Here is a 19909-nt window from a genome sequence, read left to right as displayed (position 1 = left end):
GGGAGCGGGCGTCCAGAGGATCTGGGGGCCGCGGTGATGGTCTGTCCCTTCCCAGCACCGCTCGCCGGCGATGGTGGCAGTGGGGGACCCGCGCCGCGGGATCCTGGGTGGTGCCCCACCACCACCATCACCGACGAGCGGTGCTGGGAGGGGACGGGTCCTGCCGTGGTGGTTCACCACCACCGCCGGCGAGTGGTGGTGGTGACAGACCAGCAGCATCTGTGACGGGACTGTACACTCCACCACCGGAGCCCGGGCAAGCGTCAGGGTGCCGGTGGTCCAGCATGGGGACATTGGTTTAGGCAGCCACATCAGGTCCTGGAGGGGAAGAAGCTTGGAGCAGGAGTCTCTAGCTTGGTGTCCCCCTTCTCCACCGCAGTATGGGTCAGGGCAGCGACTGGGCTGGAACGCTGCTAAAACTTGCAGGACTTGAGTGACTTTTCTTGGCGTGGGTAAAATGGGATTTGAGATCCTCTTCATCACAAGGATTGCCGGGGAGGATAGAGAGATCTTTGTCCTTGCCTAAAGATTGCGGTGGCATTGGCTAGAATAGTCGTTTTAGTTCCCGTTTCCCCTCTCCAAACGTTTCTTTGTAATTGTTTAAAAATACCATGTATCAGTGATAAGATCTTGAAGTTAAATCCCGTGTAAAGCTGCCAAAGAGGAGAATGCTTTCAGGCCGTTTAGCAGGGCCGTGCAGGGTCTGAGACTGCCCAGAAGCAACTCTGTCTCTTCTGAAAGATCTCAGACTTAATTCAGCCCTGCAACTGGAGCTTCAAAACTCTTCAAAACAGATTTTTACTTTAACGACTTGTTTTTCTTGTGATGGCCATAAATATTTATTTTAAGTGGATTTTCTTCACAACTCAGGTGCACGGTGTAACCTGTGTCCTAAGATTGGAAGACACAGTGTGTCAGTGTTTGGATACTCGAGGGTATTTTGATGGGCTGTTTCTCATGGAATTGAGTGTCTGCTTTTCTGTGTCTGTGAGCTTTCTGAAAAACAGTCAGTATTTCTTTCATCTTGTCTTTGTCCCCCCGTGACTTAGTTTTTAGCTAACTGTCAAATATGTGCAAATTTAAGATCATTTAAGTTCACCTAGGCTGAGGTCTCCAAGTGAACTCATGCCTTGTAGCAAGAAGAACTAAGATACTTAAACAAATATGCTGTCAAAGGGACTTAAGGCAGACTTTTACATTACTATGTGCTCATGATTTTATCGTCTTTATACTTTTTATGTATTTGATGTGATGTTGAACAAAGCTTGAGCTTGTTTTGGTTCGTTGTAGCTTGTTAGGCTTACTTGGCCAATTCTTTTTACCTCTAAGAAGGTATTCCTGAAATTCCTTTCCTCTCATATAAGTGTCTCTCTCAATCTCTGCCTCTCCCCCTACCTTAGAAAAAAATAAGTAACTTTACTTGTTGATAATAGGTTGATGCTCCAGACTGATATTTCTGTGTAGAGAAAGGGATTGATCAGACATATTTGTTTTCACTAGTAACTGATACATCAGGTTCAAGAAACAAACAGTGAAGAAGAAGCCAGGGGTTTCACACTAAGAAACTCCCTAGTTCATGAGCACCACCCTCATCCTTCCCATCCCACAGCAAATCCCTGGTGTAAGTCAGTTAAGTCCTGCTTGCTGATGAAAGTGGGTATAGAAACCTTCTGCTAGAGTTGCTGATAGATGTCTAAAGTTTTGCTGGTGATATAGTATAGCTCTACAGACATTAAAGTACTGGAGTAAGTCTGGAGGTTCTGGAGGCTGTTTTCTGTTTCAAGGCATTAACCAGGTAATGTGCTTGCTTGTGGGGCTGTTTTGCAGTGTCCTTGAGATGCTATAAACTGTGATCCTGCCTTTTATTTCTTTAGGCACGAAGATGCTGGTTGATGGCTCTTTCTTTCATTTTCTGCCTGCATTAGCATTTTTATTGTAATTAAAAGGTTAAGAGTCTAAGACTTATTTGAAAAGAATAGCAGATTGGGAGTCTAATTTGGAGATTTTAGGATACCTGGGGTGAAAGCATAATTTACCAGACTTCAATACCTGTGTATTATGATTAGGCTTGTGCAGATTCTTATGGTAAATTTTCCTTCTGGTAAATTGCCTTCTAGTGTTGGTGTTGACTTGGTTGTTTAATGGCTTTGGAATGTGAAGGACTTTTAGAGCTTCCTAGAAACTGCAAAGGACTGTGTTATGGAGATGTTATCTGTCTCTTTACTTGTTAGCCAAATAAGTGAGTTTCATCCATGTTTCCCAGCCTGTGATATGCACTGCTCATATGAGAAATGTTCTGAAACTTTTGCAGAGAACTTCAGCTGAATGACTCACCACCTCCAGCATTTACTTCAGGTTGGGACATCTTCTGTAGATGAAGGAAAAATTGTTTTGCTGGCTAATGACTGAACATATCGTTATTGAAGTTGCTGGTAGTCTTAGCATACGCAACAGCTAGGTATCACTTTAAAGGTTTCCTTTGCTGCATGATGTGGCCTTATACCCCTAAACCTTTCAAAACATGAGCTAGCTTGGTCTCTGGTCTCAATTTTGTATGGCATCAATGGTTTTATCTGGTTTTAAACAACACAGAAGTGGTTTCAGCTATAGCTTGTGGATGTAGTCATGCATTATACAGCCCTGAATCGTATTTGTAACACATGCATGCACATATTTTAAAAAATTAAATGAAAACTGAGTAATAATAGAGGGTGTGGTTATTCCTCATAAAAAGTGGCATAGAGGGGAAAAAGTACAAATCTCAGGGGGGTTACATATTTAAGTAGGTTATCTAAACTTTACATACCTTGCAAGGTTGGAGTTTCTTTTTAGTGTGTGTCATCTGTATGCTCTACAGATTTTCTCTTCTGAATCATGGTCAGTCATGTTAATTGAGTGATGTGTATTGTGTCCTAATCTTAGTGAGTTTTCTGGTTCCTTACTAGGGCAAAATAGACTGAGCCTCTATCTCTACAAAACCACCGGTGTGTATACGGAGGGATAAGGTATTTTGTGTTTTTCTTCTAGGGAAAGGAATGCACCTGTCTAGGCAGGTGGGAGTTAAAGTAGTGGCAACATTTGTTATCCAAGGATGTATAGATCTGATGCAGGATGGCTCTAAGAAAGAAGTTACTAGCTTTCATCCATGCTCTTTCACCTGCCAGTAAACATGTGGAATTAACAGACATATGTAGCCTAACACAGAGTGTCTTGATTGATCAATAGCATTGAATACCCATGTGAAGCTAAAGTGGGATTTTCCTAAAGTGCACAGCTGACCCTAAGTTGTCATCTGTTCCTCTGAATTAAAGGCATGTGCTACTATTTCAAAATTGCTGAGTCCTTGTCTTTTGTTGCCTTCAGAGGGAGATGCAGTTGTTGGGCATGTCTGAAAAGTAGGTCACTGGCATGTCAAGTTCAGACATATCTAACTCTATGCTCCAGAGAAGATTTAGTGTCATTAATCTTACCTGGGCACAGGAATACAGTGGGACAAGTGCACTGACTCACCCAGCTTTCAGTGCAAGCAGTTCTGATTGATGTTGGCAAACTTCTGTGTTTCTCAAGAGCCTACCAGTGATGTGAGTGGTAATTCAGCTGGATGTCTGACGTGCTGATCGTGTGTCACCGTGAAAGACTAGCAGGAGGGGGCTGGGTGTGTCATGGTAAACCTGCACTTTGCCACTAGCCATCTTTTTACCGCTAGCTGTATTGTAGGTGAGGAAAGCTTAGACATGGGCTGGTGTAAGTAGCTTTCCTGGTAATTATGAACTCTGGTCTATGCCCTTTTTCGGGTGGGAGTTCTGTGTTCACTTCCATGCTACAGACCTTGTAAATTGTCTGTATAGCAAATGTAAGTGTTGCAGTCAAGAACTGTTCTCCCTAAAGTATTCACAAGAAATAAAAGTTTTCATAGCCAACTGAAAATTGTCAAAATCCTTTGTTTTTAAAAAATGGGCATTCTAGTCTCTTAGAAGGTGACAAGACCTAGGAGAAAAATATTTATGCCATAGGTTTTTTATTTTTTCTTTTTAAATAAAGGAGTAGAGACCTTTGTCTTCACTACCTTGTATCATCTTAAGTTCCTTTTGAACTCAGATGTCTCAGCTTCTTTGTATGGATCACTGTATAAACGGTGTCTTCATCTCACATAGAGGAAACTGTGCAGAGCTTGTGTTGCTAGGTTTGCTTTACAGTTTGAGGTTTCTAAATACAGATGTGCACTTAAGCTATTGTCTTCTGGGTATGCTAATAGCAGGTTTTTAAAGGGGAACAAAAAATTAAAGTCCATCCCATGTAAATTAAATATCTTTGCTAAACTAGTGGTGAACTAGGCATGGGAATGTGCATATGTGACAAGAAATGTGGGACTTGTCTTTGGCTTCCTGCTGGCATGCCTTCTGGCCTGGAGAACTGCGATTTTTCCACCCTTAAGTATATCAAAAGCAATCTTTTTCTCCTTGTGGTTTTCTTGTCCAGATCCAGAACATTAAGCGTATAGCATTACAGTTCATGCCTGTGAAAAACCTCCAGTGGAAATGTGGGATTCTTTACAGAGTGCTTCATTCAGGCAGGGTGTGAGGAACTGCAGAACCTTGGTAAACTCTCTGGGTTTCCTTTCTTCTATGGTGGAGTCGTAGAAAGTGATTGCTTTGCCCAGCAGTGTGGTTGCAGTACAGGTCTGCAATTCTTATCTAAGCACAAGGTTATGTCGCTGATACCTGCTCTGCCTTGTATGTGGCTGTTGCTTCACAGCAGAAGTGCAGGTGGCGTGAGAGCCGATTTTGATACTGGTTTTGTATGTTCATTGGTCTAAGCCTGTAGGTTTCACACCCTGTGATTGCAGCATGAGCAGTAGCTGAAGCAGTGCAGAAGGTGTGGATGCTCTTCACAGGTGTAAAAAGACTTGTCCCTGCCTTGAGGGTTTTTAGATTTTGATAAAAATATCTGTCACTGATAAAGCTGTTGAAAGGAAATGAAGAGACCTATTGCTGTAGATGCAACTTAGTTGCTCTGATTTTTTTTAAGCTAAATTTTTTGGATATGTTGTAATTTGATGACTGCGTTTGGAATAAAGGTCAGGGTGGAGGTTAGTGCTGGCTGAGTGAAAGAAGTGGATGCTGGCAAGCCGTTTAAGAGAAGACAGAAGATCCAAAAGCACTTGGAATCCGACATTGTTGCAGATGTTGAAAAGTAACTGTTCCTGATTTGACTAATATGTATCCTGTTGAGATGCCAAAATGTGAGACTAGCACATAAAATGTCTCGCTCAATGCTTGTTGGGAATGATAAACTCCACTTAGTAACTTGTGGGAGACGTTGCGATGTTTTGTTTTGTGGTTCGCATGGGGTTTTTTGGTTTTGTGTGGAGTTTTTTGTTTTTTGGTTTTTTTGTTTCTTTGTTTGTTTGTTTGGGTTTTTTGTAATTTTTTTGGAAGGGGGAAGGTTTTTTTTTTGTTTTGGGTTTTTTGTTGTTTTGGGGTTTTTTTCTGTTTTGTTTTCTTGTAACCTTCTGTGGCAGTTTGTGCCACCAGAATATGACTTGTTGAAGTTTGTCAGAGCTTGTATATCCCTTGCCTTGCAATGTTCTCCCATGTGTGTCAGTTAAAGGTTTAAAGCACAAGCATTTAATCTTATCTTTCTGATTTGAGCTTTCCTGCAACTACTAGCTCATGTAGGTCAATGCACAAATTAGTGAACTCCTGAGGTTGTATTAAGTTCATGCCTTAACTGCAAGATGACAGCTGCAAAAATGTGCTATGGCATGACTTGGACCACAGGTTGTACAGATCCAGCTTCAGCAGTGCATCAAAATAGAGTGGAACATTAGGTGCCTTAGCATTTAGAGTTACAGGTGCAGTGCATTTTACTCACCTCTCTGTTTAAGAGATTATTCTTTATATAAAAGATGTAGGTGAATGTATCTTATCATACAAGCATTAGTTGGAATAACAAGAGCTACTTAGTACACCTTCAGTTTGCCTCATGGTAGCCTCTTTTTCTGCCAGCTGCTGAACACTGTTCTTGCGTTGCAGCAAGTTTTGGAATGGTGCATCTGCTTCCCATATTAACCAGTTCTCATTTTTCTTCTTGTCTTTCCTGACCCCATCTTAATTTCCCTGGCATCTGCTTACACAGAGGCTGGATCTTTCATCAGTGTGTCTCATGTCTGTCAGGCTTGGTGACCTTCCCCTGCAGTCTCTCCAGTTTTGCAGCTGAACAATGCTTCTTGCCAAGAGGGGACTGCACAATGCCACCTCTGTGTGTGGGCCTGCAGACCCTGGAAAAAAAACAAATGCCAATTATAGAGCACATGCAGTACAGAGATGGCATATAAGCAAAAATGTACTGATGCAGGAAACTTACTTATTTACCTCCTCAAGCTAAAGATGTCTAGAGGAGGCAGAAGTGCTGCAACATTAAACAGCCTCAAAACCTTAAACTAAAGGAATTGCAACACTTTTGAAGTTACCAGGCTAGTTAAGTAAAGCTGGCCTTTCATTGAGGGTCGCTTAGCAGACTGAAGGTATCAAATAATATGTGACATTGTAGCACAATAGAAATATGTCAATAGCTATTTGACATTATAGTATTTTGTTTAGTAAGACCGACTCTTTTTTCTTTCCCTCTGTCCAGATGCACTGGTTTCTGCCGGGCATCTGCTGACAGTGATCTGTGCACAAATTTCCAAGCTACATCTTTCTATGTGATAATACATGAAAGAGAACTGCAGGGAAGTGGCACGAGTTTTGTAAAATGCTGTTTGTAATAGCCCTGACAGAAGTCAGAATATACATAGCAGCTCAGAGATGAAATAGAAAGGAGAGAATGGGAGGACACAGTGTAGGCAGGTGGGTGCTTCCGTGCTCAGGAGCTTTGAAAGCTTCTTAAATGATGTGCAATGCCCTAAGGAGAGCAACTGGCTTTTACACGAGTGTCCTCTGTGCATCGCTGTGTTCTGTGCCCTATAACCTCAGACGCTGGAAGAGCATTCACATAAAAGCACCCCTGAAGCTGTGTTTAATTGCTTTGCCTGTGGTGCTTTATCACACACCTGCCAAATATGAGTGGTTTTATATAAAACTGCCAGTATCTGCATGAATTTGCCCAGGGATTTGATAAGAATTGCAGTAGTCCCTAGTGTAGTCTGTGGCAAGGCCATGAGCAAGAAAAAACACATCTGTTTCCCTTCTGCATAGGGTGTGAGGGAGTGATGGTGCTGCTGGATGCGGCAGGGTGGGATGGGGCACCCTGGGAGGGAATGGGAGCAGCAGCTGTGGGGTAGTGAGAATAGCCACACAGAGCAGGACGCATCCTGTTCAGCAGAGCCTTGTCCTGCATGGGTCGTTTTAGGAAAGAGAAAATAAAACTTCTCTCTATATGCTTTTGTGAGGTAAAGAAATGACACAAGTGGGAAAACTGTAAAATAAAGATACACGCAGGAATGGCAAGTATTTGACCAAGCAGGTTGGACAAGTGGCTGGAACAAGCCTGAAGGAAAAGGACAATTTCATGAAAGGAGAAGTAGGAGAGGGCAAGTTTATCAGTCAGCCCTCCAGGGAGGGAGCTTTACATAATCATAAAGCCATATGCATCTCTTGGGGTTCTTCATATGTCACAGTCTGTGTGCCTGATGGCTTAGAACTGTGCATAAATAATGGCCAAAATGGATATTTGGCTATCAGAAGGTGAATAATAAATTTTGCAAATTAGACTGTGCCCAAGTTATAGATGGACAAAATATGTCCTTCATCCTCATGAGAGGGAGAACAGTTGTGGAGGCTGGCTTAAGAGAAGTAGTGTTTTAATTTTACTCTTAGTCAGACTGCAGGAAATAGTGTTGTGTAACTAACCTTGGCCAGACTTTGAACATATGGGCTTTGCTTGTCACACCATGTATATTCATCACTTCAATTAAGTTTTTCGGGGAACTCTTAAGGTTTTAAGCACTGAATCCAAGGCGATGCCAAGGCACAGTTCTGGGTAGAAGAGCACTGCTGTACTGCTGCCAAGTTTACTGAAAAGTTTTGTCTAACGTCTTTTATTCTCCAACTCCTGTACCATTCCCCATTACTGTGAGGTAAAAGATCAATGTACTTAACAGGTTTTTGCAATTACAATAGTGATCGATCAGCCCCAGGAGGCAGTGCTTTTGACCTTTGCAAGTCTGTAATCATGGTTTCCTTAGGAGTTGAGTCCTGCGGAGAGAAATCTGAGAAAAGGCTGTCCTAGTGTGAAGTGGCCTATTTTGCCACCAGGTTGAATTATTTGGATTCAGGTGATAGAGCAAGTACAGTGCTTTCTTGAAGGGATAAGGAGAGGAGGTCCATGCCTGTATTTAGAACGTGACAGATAATGAGATTTTGCACCTCCAGCAGTGAGTACAAATTTGAAAAATTTACCTTTGGCTTCAAATTCACTTATAATAGGAAATAAAGGCTTAATTGTATTCTTAAGTGGGAGGTGCATCTGCCCTGTGAAATACTTCGGGCCTTAAAGTAAACAGCTTTTTTTTTTCTTAAAGCTCTAATAAAGCCTAATCATGAATGGGTGCTAAAGCTTTTATTTTAGCTTAAAAGGTGATAAGGTATAGTGAAAATACAATTACATTAGTGCAATCAAATGCATGCTAGAGGATAGGAGATGAGAGGGTTTTGGTGTTGATTCAGAGCAGTGGTACGTATCCTGGTACAATGGTTTCAAGATTTAGATATCTAAGTACCAAAAGTCTCTGTCTTCCACACTATTAACTTATCTGTGGTTTGAAATAAAAAAGCATATAAACAATGACAGAAAAAGGAAATCCAGTAGATTTATTGTGATATAAGATGAAGTAGGAGAGCACTGAAAAGTAGTCTGTTCTGTTGCTTTCCTTGTCACTGGTTAGCCTTTCTGTGCCAGTACAGCAAAGCTTATCTTATGTATGTCTCCTCTGATTTTGGATGCTTTTCCAAGAACATCTACACTAATCTTTTCTTGCAGATGCCATCTGGCATTGCATGGTCAAGTGATGAACTAAATATTCTGTGAGGTATTTGTCTATATGCATGTTTCTAGGCCAGTGTATTAATACAAAGATCCAGAAGGTATTGCCTTTTCATTTAAACAAATGCCCCTTATCTCAGAAAACCATGTAATGTAGTCCCTTTTAAGAGACAGGTCCTCATTAAGTGCTTTGCCTTCTTTCCAACATACATACACTTTAGGAATCTGCTGTGAAACTGGAAATGATGGCCTACATTTTGTTTGTAACTAGTTTGCACTCATTTTGCTTATGTGCTGAATTATCCTTACTTCACCCTTCACCTTTTCTTCTTGATCTTTACCGCTTTAAGCTGTATCTTCTCATTTTTATACTCCACCCCTTTTTTCCCATTTGATACAGAGAAACACTGCCCCTCCTCTCAGCTCTGTGTTTTGCTAGAGCAAATGTGGGCTATGGAGTCATCCACCCTATGAGTGTTTCCAATTGACATTTCAAAGGCTTCATGTTTTGCAGCACCATGTGCATTCTATGGGATAGAAAGTAGGATTTCCAAGGAGGTGCTTTCTGCTTTGATGGTAAGGACACAGCCTATGGTCCAGGCTAGCTTCTGCATGTAAGGTTGACTAAAGACAGCTGCAGCGTTCTGGTGGCAGGGAAGATCTCCACACGTCTTGGCTGGACTTACGAATCATGCCTTTGCTTCACCGACTGTTTCAGCAGCTGTACCAACAATAAACTGTTGTCATAGGCTGATTGCACTTCTGCAATTACTGGAAGGCAAATAGGAAAGCTCGTGCCTGTGCTGTGTTCCAACATCAGACATATAGCCCTTGTACCTGTTCTTGTCCCGTTGGTCCCATTGCTTCAAACTCCTGTGGCACAGGAGTCCTTGATCAGGCAGCAGCCTCCGTGTAGCCTACTTTTTGCTGTCCAGGAGATTAAGGGAAAGTGGAAGAGTCTTTACTGAAGAGTCCCACATTTAGCTTCTAGAGATGAATGTTCTCTGTGCTTTTAATATGCCATAGGAACAGTTTATGTTGTCATAGGCAGAAACAGATACTGATAAAAACTAAATATCTAAGTAATGCAGTGCAGTAGTACTTATATGGGGAAAAGTGGACTAAAGTAGTCTCAACATTAGTTGTGCTGAGGGAGGAGGGTGAAAACATAATGTATCTGTCAAGTCAAAATTGACACTTTTGCCTTTATTGTACCTTAGGCCTGGAGTGAAGTTATTTAATCACTGGAATTGAGAAGTTAATACTTTTTGCTGCAGTGAAGTGATAAATTTTATTCTGCTCCACTGACCCCTTTGTCCTATTCAGTCGAAATAACTATAGTTAAACCCTAAAAGTGCATTTTGCATCTACCGAAGACTTGCCTGGACCATTTTGTGGGCTGCCTTAGCAGCTTAGGCTTTTAGTGCTGTCTGATGAGCAAAAGCCTGTCTGGTAGTACCTCACGTTTTCTAGGTTGTGTTGCACCTGAAGTCAGGAGTAATAGGAGTTTTTGAGTCTGCATTAGCTGGTGTCGGCGGCTAAGAATGGACATATGCTGGATTTCTTTAGGCAGGAAAAAACTGGGGAAGCAGCTAGTTTAAGAGTATCAACTGTGATGGGTGGTAGATCACTGTATTTGGCACAGTGTGTTACATACAGAGATTGGTTACACAATGTATAGGCACTAATCCATTTCTAAAGAAGAGTGCAGTCTTTTCCTTTCAGGAAATGAGTCAGACTTCATAAGCAAATCTCTTCTTGCTAACTTCAGGAACTGCCAGTAAATGAGTGGGAATAGATGAATCCATCACCATGCTTTCAAAATATCAACTGGTAAATGATCCTTCCAGACTTCCAGCAGAGACATCAGCTCAGATCCATACAAACACTGAAATTCTACGTTCACATTCTGATCCCTCTTGTTGCTAGGTTTATTTGTAGCCAAAAAGTAAAAGCATATAAAATTTTGGAGAGCTTGCTGTGGTGCTTGGAGTCCTGTAGCAGTCTGATCTGTGACACACCAACAGATGAGGAGCCCTGTTGAGTGGGATGGACTGTTGCAGAGGCCTTCTCTCAGTCTTGCTGCAGGCAGGATTTCTGCAGATATTGCTCTGGGGGAACATTTGTGACCTCTGTTGTTTGACATTCCATATTTCGCTTTGTACAGTCTTTATGGTTGCTAATGTTGTTGGAGAGCACATGAGCAGGAGAAAGGGAGGAAATCCTTCAGTAGTTTGTACCACTAATTCAGGTTCCAAAGTGTTGGGTTTGCAGTGGAAGATTAAAAGCAAAGGTAGAGGATTTTTTGTTAAACAAGAAATGCTATAAATGCTGGTGGTCATGATCCTTCAGTTTTCAGCAGTAAAAATGTCCTCAAATACTGTCACTAACCTGTATTATACACCAGAGAAAGTAGGGAAAGGGAGCTATGAATGTACTGATTGTTTAACAAAGATTTACATGCTGTAGTGGCTGAAAAATGCATGAACTTTATCTGAATTCTGAAAGCTCCTCTGTGATTTCAGATGCTTTTACTCCTTTCCCTCCTCTTTGGTAGATAAGAGAGAAGCTTGGTAAGCATTTCCTTAATATGTTTTTGTGACCAGGAAACCAAGCCAAGAAGTTTCCATCCCAAGCTAGTTTCATCCACAGCATCCTTTTGATCACAGCTTATATTCATCCTTCTGAAAACCTGATGACCTAAACCCTGTTTTTCGAGGAATCAGGAATGAACATCATTGTCTGCTTTTTGCAGTGCGTGAACACACCTGAATGGATGGCCCAAGGACTGCAGGTATTGAAGTCACCAGCAGAAAGCATGGATAAACCTAAAAAATGGCTTGGTCTGCCTCAGTCAGTATGTCCCCATGGTCTTTCCTTTGCTCTAAAACACAGCTTGTGTTCACATGCACTTTTTGACATGAACAGACATTTTTACATGGTTTTAAGAGCAAATTCTTTTAGAAAAAAGTGTAGTTGTTAATCAGCTCTTAAGCACAAAGCCTGAAATATTAACTCTGTAGGCTAGTGTTTTGTATACAAAATGATACAGGAGAAGCAGATAAATAACCATTTTGACAAAAATTCTGGAGGTGGGAAAGGCAAATGACATGGGTAATCGCTTAGTGATCTGTGTTCGAGTATTTTGCATGTGGATTAAAAAGTGCAAACAATGGTTTCAAAAAGCAGTGTGTGCACATGTATTGACACCTCAGACTCAATAGTATTTTTCCAGAAATAAATAATACTGCCTGTGTTTGCAGGCAAGCTTCTAATTTGCAAGCTGGTCATTGTGATACTCTGAAGCATTATCCTGGCAATGGTTGTCTTTTTGTTTTGAGATTCATTTCCCTTCATTGCTGTGTATGATAACTCTAAGCCAAAAAATGGTGTTTATCCAATTGTTGGCCAACACTGTTACACTGACCTCAGGCTAATAAAAACGAAGAATGGAAAGTGGGAAAGTATGGATCACTTTGAAATAGTATTGCAGTGTACAATGTAACAAGAAAGAAGAGCTCTTATGAGCAGAAACAGCAAACTCCTTGTTGTTCACACTTTCCAGTTATTTTAGACAAGCCCAGTGTTGCACAGGGTGGCATAGGTAGGGCAGACTTCAGTGGGACCAGTAGTTCCCTTTTTTCCTGCATGAACCAGCTGGGAGAAATGCACAGTTGAACCCATGGCCAATTGCTGTAATGACTGGACTTCTAATAAATAGCATGAGAGTGTGTTTTCAAGCATGGGTATCTGGCTGGCTGTACTGTATGGTTGTTGATATCAGGATCCGTTCTTGCCATAAGCCAATTTGCACAGCATCAAACAGTCCCCAGACTGTTTGTCTGGGCTTGGGAGTCAGCTTGTACCAGGAACTGTTTGCAGTACATAGCTTGGATGCAGCTACTGGTTTCTATGCCAGGTGGCCTCATGGCCACAGACTGGTCCCAGGCCTCTGTTATTAATGTAGGTATGTTTCACATCTCTGGAGCACCCAGATCATGTGGCTATTCCTGCTGGTAGGATGTCAGACTGCCTATGGGAAATTGGTTCTGTGATTTAAAAAAAACCCACAACCAAACAACAGAACAACTAGTTCACTGATTTAAACAAGACACAGCCCTTAAAACTAGTCTGCCTGTAAACATTTCTACTGGTTGGATATGTGTAACAATAAGTTTAAAGAGCCTGAATTTGAGAACAGAAGTTGTTTGAGATTCTTAAGGTAATTTCAACCAGACGTCCAGAGGAGGACAAGCCTCCCAGGGCCCCAGCGCTGAGCAGAAATGCATGTGCTGCCAAATTCCTGTGTGTGACATTGGCCAGTGACCTGCAGGGCTGCAGCCAGGGCTGTAACCCAACTAGAGCACTGTCGCGCTCTGTGGCCAAGTCCTCCGGTCAGACCCCTGTGTTCACTTCCTGCACCACTGAAGGCCCAAGCATTGGACCTGCAGTTGATGTGAATACACCTTCTCATATTCCCAAATAGCTGGTAGATAATTTTTCTCCATGAGCCTTTGTTTCTAACACCCAGAGCTGTATCTTTGGCTGGTTTGAGTGGAGCACTGCATGTCCCGTAGGTCTGAGAGATGGGACACACGTGCTTCCTTACATGCCAGCTTGTTCCCGGTTTACACCATCCTGGGGTGGCATCATTTCAGTGGGCTTGATGTCATTGCAGATGCACTGGGCCTGCTATTAAAAGAGCCCAGATTTGTTCTAATAAGTGTAACAGTCCCTCCACTGTTTCAGACCACATGAAAGCTTTGATCCTGTATTTTTCAAAGTAATAGTACAATGCTAAGATTTAGTCATGACCAGTTTTGAAATACAAGTCACTAATCATCTGCCGCTTTGAAACATAGACAGTTGGGCATTACGTGCTGAAGAGAGAATTCTTCATCAGGGTGATCCAAATCTAGAACTTGGAGAAGGTCAAGGAAGTCCTGAGGCCCTCTGCAGTGAGGTTTACCTAAACTTTTCATCTTTGAAAAAACCTTCAGTCATGAAAATGACATTTGTGCTCCTTTCAATTCCTAAAATACTTGAAATAAGCTGGGCATACAGTTACCACAGACCTTACTCTAGGCATTGTTTTCCACCCGTACATTTGGTGTTTCTGCCAAATGATTATAGAAAACTCAAATAAGATATGTAAGTTGTATCAAAACTTCAAGGTGGACAGAGCATAAGAAACTTTCATTTCCTAGTAAAACAGGAACTAGGAAGAGGAAATGGACTACTTCAATAGCTTGCGAGCTTCTCTACCTAAGAAGAGCAACTTCAGGTACAATAATTAAATGAATCTTCAAAGCACATTTTCAATAGAAAGTATTTTACAGCAAGAGATGACTGCTCTGCAGCAATCACATAGGTCTTTCTGCATTGTCCAGTCTACCTGCCACTGATAGCGTAACAGAAGTTGCATATGCTGTTGGGGCAAAGTCTTGTGGAAAGAAAGTCTCTTTTCCCTAATCTTACAGTTTTTGTAGAAGCCGTTTCCATTTGGGTATCTGGTTGGCAACTCACATGATATTTATTTCAGTCCTTCTCCTTTTTTTTTTTTTTCCTTCTCCTTTACCCACTGTTGTGGGGACAGTGATTTGTCTGTCTCCTGTTAGGAAGCTTGCTTTTGCTTCAATATGTAAACAAACATCAAAATTGTCATGGCTGGTTTCATCCTGCTCCAGTGTCATTTGAGAGTTTTGCTGCTGACCTTAAGAGCAGGATCAGATGAGCATTTCGAAAGTGCAGGTGATATTTGCATTACTGGAGGAGTGCATCTATGACTGCTGTGGTAGGCAGAAGGATGATAGATATCCCTTAGCTATCACTGCCACAGTAATTGGAATGGGGCAGTGACAGAGTTGGAAAATACGTGTTGGATGTAGCATCATCGTTCTGACACTCTTTGACATGGTGGTTCCCTGTGGCAGTTATGTTCTTCTGTTTCTGAGCTTGGCCCAAGTTGCTAAGTTAGGTTTTGTGTCTTGGAGCCACGCCTGCCTGTCTTTTACAGCATGTTATTGTTCCCTCTTGGATCGTGAGGGAATTTATATATTCTAATTAGTTTCTTGCCTGGAGTGGCTTGTTGTAGGAACATTTTGTGTTTCTATGAAAAGTTTCTTGTTAGTTTTTAGTATTACTCTAACTGTTCTCAGGATGGTTGGTCTGAAATTGTCCTCTGATACAGATCCTCTGATACTGAGGAAGTCATGTCAGAGTATTTTAGCCCAGCTCTAAGTTGTTATAAGATTATGATTGCCTTTTTAAGGCACCAGAGGATCAAGAAAGCAAAAAAATTTCCTTAAAATCAAATGTACCTTGAATACCCAGGACATAAGAGTTTTACAACAATCTTTATTGCATTTTTCTACAAAATCTGCTGCTTTTGCTTTACCACAAGATTGCACTTTCTTACTTTGGACACAAATAGAAATTCTGCTTGGCCTTCGTTGCATAAAATCTTATGGAAACAACAATTTTAACCATGTAGTGAGAGAGAGAAGCATATGTGGAGTCAATTAAACTTAAATTATGAATAGCTATCAATTATGCAGAAGTAACAAAAATAAACAGAACAAAATGTCTGACTTAGCTCTCCTTCCTGTAAAACTAAATTGATAATCTTTTCTGAAATCAGATAAGAGTGACACTGGTATTGCTGTTTGGCAAGGTATTATGGTTATGTATTATCTGAAGAAATTAGGCTCATGGGAAAAAATCGGCTGCTAAAGCTGAAAGTTGAAAAGGAAAGGTTTCCTTGTAGAGTGAAAGAATGGGAAGAATGTGTGATTATCCATCCTGCCTTCAGAGAAGTTTGCTTCTTGTTCAGTTGGTGCATATCCAGTCTTGATGCTATCAAAAAAATGTAACTGTTACATCTTTGATAAGCCTGTTTAGTGGTGAGTTGCTGTTGTATAATTTAGCAGGTACAGGTGATTTCTGAGCCTACTACTAGGGAGAAAACGACCAGTGTTCGTCCTACCGAGGGACCTGGCATCAGTTGTTTACTTAGTTGCTTCCCTCCCAAACCCCACTCCAGACTCATGTTTGAGATGAGATTCTGAGGAGGGTAGTGCCAATCCCCTCATGCTCAGGAGATCTTTTAACCTGCCATGTTCTCCTAGTTGAGTCCTTTTTATAGTTAATCTGTTAAGTAGTAAAAATAGGTGTCTGAAGTCTGGAAGTATGGGGGCCAAGCACTCCATGCTAAATTTCATGAGTTTGTGGTGTGCTGTTGGGAACTAGATGAACTACTATCAGACCTTTGTGATGCAGTCATCATCACTTTGTATAAGAAGAACATAAATCAGACTGTTCAAATTACTGTGGTATTACTCTGCTCTCCATTACTGGGAAAATCCTCGCGAGAATACTTTTGAACAGACTAATGCCTGCTATTGCAGAAGGAATTCTACCTGAAAGACAATGTGGTTTCAGAGCCAACAGGAGTACCACATGGTATTTGTCCTTAGACAACTGCAAGGACTCTATGTAACCTTTGTTGACCTCACCAAGGCTTTTGAGACTGTGAGCAGAAAAGGTCTATGGTAGATTTTGGAACGTTTAGGTTGTCCCCTCAAGTTCCTTAAAATGATCATCTCACTCCATGAGGATCAGCACGGCCAAGTCAGATATTGTGATGCACTTTCTGAGCCCTTTCTAATAATGAATGGTGTGAAACCAGGCTGTGTCCTCGCATCAACCCTATTCACAATATTTTTCAGCATGATGCTCCAAAGGACCATGGCAGACCTCAATGATCAGGACAGTATCTACATTCGATATTGTACTGATGGAAGCCTATTCAACCTAAGGCAGCTGAAGGCCCACACTAAGACCTTAAAACATCTTGTCCGGGAGCTGCTTTATGCTGATGACGCTGCCCTTGTCGCCCACACAGAAGCAACTCTGCAGCATTTAACGTCCTGCTTTGCAGAGACTGCTGAGCTTTTTGGGCTGGAAGTCAGCTTAAAGAAGACAGAAGTTCTCTATCAACCTGCACCTCAGAAAGTCTTCCTCCATCCCCATATCACCATTGGTGAATCAGAATTCAAATCAGTTCAGCAGTTTAATTACCTAGATAGCCTCATCTCCTCGGATGGTAACATAGATGGAGAGATAGACAACAGGTTAGCAAAGGCATATAGAGCTTTCAGAAAACTCCATAAAAGAGTTTGGCAAAATAAACACCTGAAGAAAAGTACAAAGAACAGTGTTTACAAAGCCATAGTGCTGTCTACTCTTTTATATGGATCTGAATCATGGGTCATTTACCGCCACCACCTGCGACTCCTAGAACGCTTCTATCAACGCTGTCTCCGCACAATCCTAAACATCCACTGGTCAGATTATGTGACCAATACATCTGTTCTAGAACAGGAAGCAGTTACAAGTATTGAGGCCATGTTACTTAGAACACAGCTGTGTTGGGCAGGGCACGTCTCCAGGATGAAGGACCACCGCCTCCCTAAGATCTTGCTTTATGGTGAACTTGCCACCGGCTGCCGCATGAGAGGAGCCCCAAAGGAAGATACAAGGACTCCCTGAAACAACATCTCAACCTTGGCCATATTGATCAGCATAACTGGTCTACTCTGGCCTCAAATCGGGAGGTCTGGAGACACATCATCTATAACGCTGCTGCTTTCTTTGAGAAAGCACGCAGGATCACTCTCGAGGACAAAAGACAACGCAGAAAGAATGGTGCCTTGCAGAATATACCATCCAAGGAGTCTTTTCTGCTGTGCCTTTTGCAACCGGACTTGTCTATTTCGCATTGGCCTTTTTAACCACCAGTGCACTTGTAGCAAATGTGGGTAGAGCCCTTCCCAAATCTTTGTTTGCAAAACCTAGCCATGATGATGATGATGATGAAAAATAGGTGTCATGAGGCAAAAGTTTGGGATCCAGGTGCTTAGGCAGTCCAAGGTAGGATTGCAAGGGCGTGTTGGGGGCTGAGGAAGATGTGGGATTTCACACACCTATTTGGCATTCTGTGTCAGTTGTTTTTCACTATGGTGTTTAATGAGAGTCCTGTCTTTTAGTACATACCTCTTTAGTGGAAGCAGTGCTTCCTGTGCACTTACCTGAGACCTGCTGGTGTTTAGTATCATTGTCCTAAGTTCTCTTGTGGCACTGGATCATGATGCTGCTTTCTCTATGTGTCTAGGGTTGATTTAGAAGCATCTTAAACACATGGTTTTTATATTTGACTAATATTCATATTTTGTAAATATTCCCTAAACAGGACCAAGTTTGATTCTGTGTATTTGTTTATTCAAAAGCTAAGCTGCTTTGAACAGAAAAATGTTTTATTCTAGAGACCCAGTAATAACTTGACTCAAGTTGTAGAAGAAAAGAGAATAGGAATTTGTTAAGAGCCCGAGCTGAGACTTGAAACTTTCCATGAGCACTGCAGAGGAAGCCCAACTGAAGTGGAGCTTTTTCTCTTCCTGAAAAAATGTACAAATTTTGCAATGTGCAGTTGGGAAAAAGATCACTTGACATTGAATTCAGATAGCCTGCATTGGTCATGACTTCCTTTTTCAAACTATTGTTTTTCTCTGCTTATTTCACAGAGATAGGTAATGAACTTTGTCTTAAATGCCAAAACAGGTTCCTGTCTGTTAAGAGAAAACTAATGGATTTAGTGTCCCAAGTAGGAGAGCAAGAACTTTGTATCTGTGAGGTATCAAGGTAAGTGCAAGTGCACAGTCTGGAGAAGCCTTAATGTGGGAGATATTTTCCATGCTACATGCAGGGAAGTGCTCAGGTGTCAAGTGCAGCTGTAAGAGTTTTCACTGCCATATCTGTCACCAGGCTGCTTCATAGATGCAAAATGCGGAACTGAACTTCTCTCTTCATTCTGATGAAGGACAGTGCGCATGCACAAAGCTGCCCTGATACCACAGTAATTGGGGTGACAGGAGAGTGTTGGGGTTTGAAGGGTTTGTCTTCAGCCTGTTACCTCCATTTGGATAGACCTGTTATTACCAAAACACTGTGCTGTTTCAGTTTTCTTGTCTCAGATGTTCACTGACATCATTACTGCAGACTATCATTTGTACTTTATAACCTGTTCCCTACTGCTTATTCTTCCCATTCATGCTTTACCTCTAACACAACTCCTCTCAACTCATTCTTTCATTTCCATACCTTCCTGCTTATTAATTCTTTCAGTGACCCTCTTATCAATTTGGAATTCAAAAAAGGCAGGCTGTCTCCTTCCTGCCTGAACTTGGAGCAGCTGCGTATCCTTGCCTAATGCTGAATGCTGTTAAATACCAATATCCAACAGTCATCTGATATGAAAGTGAAATGGGGCAGCTTAGATCAGGAAAATAACTAGAAATTGGTAAAAACCACCTTGCACATTGGTAATGTAAAAGGCATTTGTTGTGTTTAGCTGTTTTTATCTGCCAGGTGTTGCCTTCTGATAACCCGAAATACCCACTGTGGTTTAGCAGCAATCCATAGTAATTCCCAGTTTATTACTAGATTTTTTAAAACCTGTTTAAATATTATTAAAATCCATTGAATTGTTTTGAGTAATTGAGAGAGTGAATATCTGATGCCTCCCAGGCATGGGAGAGTCAGCTGGGATGCTACAAGTAGTAGAGAAAGGGAGATGAAATGGGAAGAGTTTCTTGCCTTTGCAGTGGGATGAAGGGAGCGGCAATATTTGCTTTTGCCTCGCTGCTTCAAAGCTGCAATTGACTTGGTGAGGAAGACAACAGATGCTTGAGCAGGTATGTGGGCTACCTCTGCAGTTGCTTGGGGGGGTGCAATACTGAAGGCTTGCTATTGCCAAGGAGAGGTGACCTTGGTAGTCTGGTACCCACTGGTTAACGGATGTTCCTGAAAACAGAAGAACTGAGTATCTGCAGCTTTCCCACACATACCCATCTAAAGCTTTATTCTT

At 41.7% G+C, this 19909-nt stretch overlaps 1 protein-coding gene across 2 annotated transcripts in view; it reads left to right on the top strand.

The window, feature by feature from the left end:
- The window catches only part of WDFY2 (WD repeat and FYVE domain containing 2), an 85208-nt gene that overhangs the window by 18407 nt on the left and 46892 nt on the right, over positions 1-19909 (top strand). The window lies entirely within an intron of this gene.

Source organism: Corapipo altera, unplaced genomic scaffold (assembly GCF_003945725.1).
Source record: "Corapipo altera isolate COAL_440 unplaced genomic scaffold, ASM394572v1 0, whole genome shotgun sequence".
Lineage (NCBI taxonomy): Eukaryota > Metazoa > Chordata > Aves > Passeriformes > Pipridae > Corapipo > Corapipo altera.
Note: the sequence above shows the minus strand (reverse complement) of the source record. Positions and strands in the feature narration are given on the sequence as shown.